The sequence below is a fragment of the Eulemur rufifrons genome, chromosome 23, assembly GCF_041146395.1.
Source record: "Eulemur rufifrons isolate Redbay chromosome 23, OSU_ERuf_1, whole genome shotgun sequence".
Classification (NCBI taxonomy): Eukaryota; Metazoa; Chordata; class Mammalia; order Primates; family Lemuridae; genus Eulemur; species Eulemur rufifrons.
In genome coordinates this window covers 25971390-25978877 of record NC_091005.1, presented here as the reverse complement: position 1 = coordinate 25978877, position 7488 = coordinate 25971390, and the positions used below count along the sequence as shown (strand labels likewise).

General features: G+C 40.3%; 1 non-coding gene across 1 annotated transcript; it reads right to left on the bottom strand.

Annotated features, from left to right (window-relative positions):
* Positions 1-5681: 5681 nt before the first annotated feature.
* On the bottom strand, positions 5682-5813 carry LOC138374031 (small nucleolar RNA SNORA19). The gene has a single exon (XR_011231315.1). It is a non-coding gene; the product is annotated as a small nucleolar RNA SNORA19 (small nucleolar RNA).
* Between the last annotated feature and the right edge of the window lie 1675 nt (positions 5814-7488).

Below are 7488 nucleotides of genomic sequence, written 5' to 3'. Positions count from 1 at the left end.
TTTTAAAAAAAAAGAAATGGAGTCTCACTATATTGCCTAAGCTGGTCTTGAATTCCTGGCCTCAAGTAATCCTCCTGCCTCAGCCTCCTGATTCTCTGGGATTACAGGTGTGAGCCAACACGCCTGGCTCAAAATGAACTATTCTGAAGTGAACAATTCAGTGCCATTTAGTAATACACGATGTTGTAAAATCACCACCTCTATCCAGTCCAAAACACCTCCTTCACTCCAGAATGAAACCCTGTGCCCATTAAGCAATTACTGCCTGTTCTCCTGAACCTCCTGCCTCTGGCAACCGACAATCTGCGTCCTGTTTCTATGGATTTACCTGTTCTGAATATTCCCTGTAAGTGAAGTCATCCAATATGTGACCTTTTTGTGTCTTCCTTCTCTTACTTAGCGTGATGTTTTCAGGATTCCTTCAGCTGTAGCACAAAGCAGCACGCCGTTCCTTTTAATGGTGGAATAATATTCCCTCGTGTGTACACGCACAATTTGTTTATCACGCATGTGCTGATGGACGTCTGGGTTGCTGCCACCTCCGGGCTGCTGTGGACGTTCACGTGCAGTAGCCCCCACCCACGGTTTCACTTGCCACGGTTTCAGTTCCACACTGTCAACTGAGGCCCAAAAGTATTAAATGGAAAACTCCAGAAATACACAATTCATAAGTTTTACTGTGCTCTGTTCTGAGTGGTGTGATGAGATCCTGCCCTGTCTGGCCTCGCCCTGCCCAGGCGGTGGAGCCTCTGTTTGTCCAGCACGTCTACACTGTACGCACTGCCTGCCCGTCGGTCATCAGCGTCATCTGCTTCTGACACCACCACCGTCATCACAGCCTGATCATCCAGGGCCACCCAGAGCGGACCGTCCTCCTGACACCACGTCACAGTGTCCACGGCATCCACCTCACTCCATCTCATCGTGTCGGCATTTTAGCATCTGACACCATCACAAGAAGAAGTGAGTACAATACAATAAGATGTTTTGAGAGAGGGATAGACCACATTCGCATAACTTTTATTAAGATATATTGTAATAATTATTTTGTTTTATTATTATGGTTAATCTCTTACTCGCTTAATTTATCAATTAAACTTTAAGGGGTAGATATGCAGTACAGGAAAAGACAGAGTGTATATGGGGGTCGGCACTAGCCGAGGTTTCTGGCATCCGCTGGTCTTGGGCCATATCCCCTGTGGACAAGAGCAGACTACTTGCAAGGATTTTTTTTTTTTTTTTTTTGAGCCCTGTTTTCAATTATTTTTGGTATATACCTAGGACTGGAATTGCTGAGTTATATGGTAATCCTGTGTTTGACTTTCTGAGGAGCCAAAGTGTTTTCTACAACAGCAGAACCATTTTCCATTCCTACCAGAAATGTATGAGGTTCTGATTTCTCCGTATCCTCTCTGACATTTGTTACCTTCCACTTTTTCGTTCTTCCTCTTATTTTTTTCTTTTTAAATGATTCAATTTACTTTTTACATTTAAAAACTTTTAAAAAAATTTTTATATTTATTTTAAATTTTGCTTTTTTCTTTCCACTCCTGAGATAACTTTCCACTGTTTCAATTATAGTCCTCCTCTTGGGTATGACGTATGTCACAGATTTTTCAAACATACTCTTTATCAGATTAAAAAATTTCTTCCATTGTCAATTTTGTTTTTGAGGGAAAAAAAGGAAATATCTCTTCTGGCAAAACATCACTTTATAATATTCTTTATTTTTCTTTTGTGCTGAGGACGAAAGGAGTTTTAATACAACAGACTAACATGACAGATGTCTTGTTGGGAGAATGGGAAAAGCTGCTTCAAATTCATCTCTGCTTTTTAATATTCTTGACAAAACTTCATGATCTCAATCTAATTATGAGAAAACATCAGACAAACCTACATCCAGGCACATTTCACAAAATGAAGTGTTCATCAAAAAAAGTATTAAGGTCCTAAAGACAAAGAAAGACTGAAGAACTGTCCCAGATGCTCAGTGGGATCCTGGGTCAGAAAAGGACATTAATGGGAAATGTAGCAAAATATTAATAACATCTAGAAGTCAGGTAATCACACAGTGTCAGTGTTAACTTCCTGCTTTCAGGAATTGCACTACAGTTACATAAGATGACAAGATTAAAGGATGCTGGGTAAAGAATATACAGAAACCTTGTACTACTTCTGCTATTTTCCTGTAAATCTAAAACAATTTTTCAGGCAAAAAAAAAGGAAAGAAGTTTCCTAGTTTGCTATGTGTTTATTGTGCATGGGACGGAATTTTAGCAAATGCTTTTTCCATATCTATTGATGTTATTGTGCAATTTTCTCCTTTATCCTATTAATATACTGAGTTATATGATTGATTTTTAACTGTTAGCCTGACTTTTCCTTCCTAGAGTAAACCACATTGATCTTTCTATGTTATCTTTTTTATATGTTGCTGGATATAATTTGCTATTTTCTTTCTTTGTTACTTTAAAAAATTTTTATTTTAATTTATTTTAGGCCGGGCAAGTGAAGCGGAGAAGGAACAAAGGCATCTGTAACTGGTTGTGACCGATTAGTTGTAAACACCACGCGCTGGGACCAGCCAGCTAATTTTTTTTCTTTTAGACTAGTCAGGTGCAGTAGTGAGAAGGGGAAAGAGTAGAACAGCAGTTCCATCAGTAACTGTGGATGATCCAGCGAGGCAACTCACTACCCTCAGACCAGCCACTATTTTCTTTCTTTAGGATCTCTTTTGCCTGGGCATGCTTCTGAGAAAGATTCATGGGTAACTTTCCTTTGTTATAATGTCCTTGTCAGATTTGGTGATTAAGGTTATGTGATCTCACAGTATACATTGGGAAATGTTTCCTTATCTGTTTCCCAAAAAGGTCCATGTACAATTGGTGTTATTTTATTTATTTTTTGAGACAGAGTCTTGCTCTGTTGCCCAGACCAGTAACGTGGCATCAGCCTAGCTCACAGCAACCTCGAACTCCTGGGCTCAAGGGATCTTCCTGCCTCAGCCTCCCGAGTAGCTGGGACTACAGGCATGTGCCACCATGCCTGGCTAATTTTTTTTCTATATATATAATTTTAGCTGTCCAGATCATTTTTTTCTATTTTTAATAGAGACGGGGTCTTGCTCTTGCTCAGGCTGGTCTCGAACTCCTGACCTTGAGCGATCCACCCGCCTTGGCCTCCCAGAGTGCTAGGATTACAGGTGTGAGCCACCGCGCCCGGCCTGCCTTTATTTTTTAATTTTAATTTGAGACAGAATCTCATTATGTTGCCCAGGTTGGAGTGCAGTGGCATCTGCATTGCTCACTGTAACTTCAGACTTCTGGGCTCAAGCGATCCTCCTGCCTCAGCCTCCTGAATAGCTGGGACTATAGGTGCATATAACCACACCTGGCTAATTTTTTAAATATTTTCATAGAAACAGGTGTCTTTCTATGCTGCTCAGGCTTGTCTTGAACTCCTGGCCTCAAGTGATCCTCCTGCCTTAGCCTCCCAAAGTGCTAGGATTGCAGGCATGAGCCACCACACCTGGCCTGCCTTTATTTCACTGGATTCTTCTATAGCTTCCCTAGGACATATACCACTAACAAAAGGGGAAATCAGAGAGTACAGGTATGGCTCCAGGAATGTTTTGTAGATCCAGAGCAGAACTGGAATGGTGACGCAAGGAATGCATACCATTGTTCCAGGCTTGAACTTCTAACCATGAGAGCAAAGCAAGGTACCTGTGAAATCACGGGTCGGCTGCAAGGTTTCCAGGAGGGCAGAAAAGAGAATCATGCACCAAGCTAGGGCTCTATGAGCACCGCTGGACTGGAGCCTGCCAGCAGCCCAAAAGCACTGAAAGTGGAGAGGCCAGAGCCCACCAGCTGCCCCGACTTTCGGTCTCCTGGCCAGGCCCATTCCAACCCTTCATACCTGTGACCATCCCATGTGCTATTTTGAAGTGTATTGTTTAATCTCCAAGTATTTTGGGATTTTCCAACTATCTACTGTGGTCTGAGGACAGATATTGTATGATTTCTATTCTTTTACATGTTAAGGTGGCTTTTATGGCCCAGAAGTGGTCTATCTTGGTGAATGTTCCATGTGGGCTTCAGAAGAATGTGTATTTTACTATTACTGAATGAAGTAGTCTATCAATATCCACTATATCCAGTTGATTGGTGGTGGTGTTGAGTGCAGTTATGTTCTTACTGCTTTTCTGTCTGCCGGATCTGTCCACTTCTGAAGAAGGAGGTTGAAGTCTCCAACTGTAACAGCATATTCATGTATTTCTCCTTGAAGTTCTACCAGTTTTTGCTTCGCATATTTTAATGCTCTGTTGTTAGACTATACAAGTTAAGGATTGTTAGGAGAATTGGCCCATTTATCGTTCTATAATGCCCCTGTTTCCCCCTAATGACTTTTCCTGCTTTGAATTCTGCTCTGTCTGAAATTAATATAGCTACTCCTGCTTTCTTTTGATTAGTGTTAGCATGGTATATTTTCTCCATCCATTTATTTTTAATCGATATGTGTCCCTATATTTGAAGTGGGTTTCCAGTAGACAACATAAAGGTAGGTCTTCTTTGTTGATCCACTGTGAAAGTCTCTTTTAATTGGTACATTTAGACCATTAACTTTCAAAGTGATTATTGACATAACGATTATTAGGGACCATATTTATTACTGTTTTGTACTTGTTGCCTTTGATCTTTGTTCCTATTTTTGTCTCCCATTTTTTCTGCCTTTTGTGGTTTTAATTAGGCTTTTTTGTATGATTCCATTTTCTCTCCTGTCTTAGCATTATCAGTTATACTTTTTAAAAACATTTTTCATGGTCACCCTAGAGTTTACCATATATTATACATTCCTGCTTTCAAATAACACTGCACTGATTCAAGGGTAGTGCAAATGTCTTATAATAGCAAAATTCATATTCCTACTTTTTCCCTTTTGTCCTTTGTATCATTGCAATCTTTCATTTTACTTATATATAAGCATATGTCAGCATGTAGTAATACATATATACATACACATACACACATAGCATACACAATTGAATACATTGCTACAATTATTATTTTGAACAAACTCTTATCTGTTAGATCAATTAAGAATAAGAAAAATAAAAGTTTTTATTTTTCCTTCACTTATTGTCTCTGTTGCTTTTTTCTTTATGTAAATCTGAGTTCTGACTTATACTATTTTTGTTCTCTCTGAAGAATTTCTGTTAACATTTCTTGCAACACAGATTACTGGAAACAAATTTCTTCAATTTTTGTTTCAAAAAGTATTTCTCCTTTCATTTTTTTTTTTTGCATAAAAAACAAAGGCTAGTCATAACAGCCACTTTTTTTTAAGCCATCTGTAGGTCAAGAGGAATTAGCCACCATTTATTCAGCACTTTTTATATGCAATCACGTAACAGCCATGGGAAGTAGAAATTATAGCCATTCATTCAAAGAAAACAAATTGAAGTGCAGAGAATTTATATTAATAGCACACTGCTGAAGCTGGAATTCCAGTCCCAGGCTAGCAGCTCCAAATCCTATGCTTTTAACCATCATATTATACTATTCTTCAAATATATAATCTTTTCAAATCCTAGTTTCATAAAATAAAAACCTAAATATCACGTATTTGTAGATAAAGACCTGCTACTTACCTAATACATTTAAGCATGTTTTATAAATGTCTTTCATACGAAGGAGACTGGCAGCATTACTATTCATAGCTATACTGCTAACTAACCTTGAACTATTTGTATAGCACATCAGAAAAAGTACTGCTCACATATACAAATGAAAGCAGGTCAATGAAATGTCCACTCTTGAGGCTGGGCACAGTGGCTCATGCCTGAATCCCAGCATTTTGGGAGGCAGAGGTGGGAGGATCTCTTGAGCCCAGGAGTTTGAGGTTGAAGTGCGCTATGATCCCACTGGCCTGGGCAACAGAGCAAGACCCTGTCTCTAAAAAAATATTTTTTTAAAAAGAAAAATGTACACTCTCCTTCACTTTTGAAGGACAAGTCTTTAGGGTGAAGAATTCTAGATTGGTGGTTTTTGTCTTTCAACACTAAATATTTCATTTAACTTTCTCTTGTTTACATGGTTTATTAGAAGTGAGATGCAATTCTTATCTTTGCTTTTCTGTAGTAAGGTAGTTTTTTTCCTCTGGCTTCATTCAATAATTTTTCTTTTATCTTTGAGTTTATTAAGTTTCAATATGATATGCTCAGGTATAGTTTTTGCTGTTTTTTTTTTCCTTGCCTTTTCTTTTGGCATTTATCTGGCTTGTTCTCTGACCTTTCTAGATCTGTGGTTTTGTGTCTGACGTTAATTTGGGGAAGTTCTTGGTCATTATTGCTTCAAATATTTCTTCTGTTCCTTGTTCTCTTTCTCCTTGTAATTTCCCTTCCCATGCACAGTACAGCTTTTGTAGTTGTCCCACAGTTCTTGGATATTCTGTTCTGTTTCTCCCCCAGTCTTTTCTGTTTGCTTCTCAGTTGTGGAAATTATTATATCTTCCAGCTCAGAGGGTCTTTCCTCAGCCACGTCCAGTCTGCTAATGAGCCCGTCACAGGAATCTTCATTTCTGTCACAGCATTCTCGATCTCTAGCATTTCTTTTTCACTTTTTCTTAGACTTTCCATTCCTCTGCTTACTTTATCTGTCTGTTTTTGCCTGTTGTCTGCCTTTTCCATGAAAGCCTTTGGCATATAAATCACGGTTTTTAAAAATCCCTGGTCTGATAATTCCGACATTTTTGCCATATCAGACTCTGGTCCTTATGTTTGGTCTGTCTCTTCAAACTGCTTCTTGCCATTAGTGTGCCTTGTAATTTTTTGTTACAAGGGGGACATGATGTACTGCGTAAAAGGAACTGTGGTAAATGGGCCTTTAATGACGTGGAGATGAGACGTGGAGGGAGGGAAAGAATTCTGCAGTCCAGGCGGGGCGCGGTGGCTCACGCCTGTAACCCTAGCACTCTGGGAGGCAGAGGCTGGTGGATCCTTTTAACTCAGGAGTTCGAAACCAGCCTGAGCAAGAGCGAGACCCCATCTCTACTAAAAATTAAAAAGAAATTAGCTGGACAACTAAAAATATATAGAAAAAATTAGCCGGGCATGGTGGCGCATGCCTGTAACCCCAGCTACTTGGGAGGCTGAGGCAGGAGGATCCCCTGAGCTCAGGAGTTTGAGGTTGCTGTGAGCTAGGCTGACGCCACGGCACTCTAGCCAGGGTGACAGAGTGGGACTCTGCCAAAAAGAAAAAAAAAAGGACAGAAAAAGAAAGGCAAAAAGAAAAAAAAAAAAAAAAAGGAGTGCTCCGATGTCTCTCAACTCAGCAGATGGAGGAAGGCCAGCCAGGCTCGGTCTGGCCCTGGGCGGCGGCGCAGCCCGAGCCCCGGAGCCCCCAGTGTCCAGGGCAGAGCCCCCTCTGGGCGCTCGCGGCGCAGCCAGTGGGGCAGGACGGAGGACGCGCAGGTAGAGCATCACGGCCT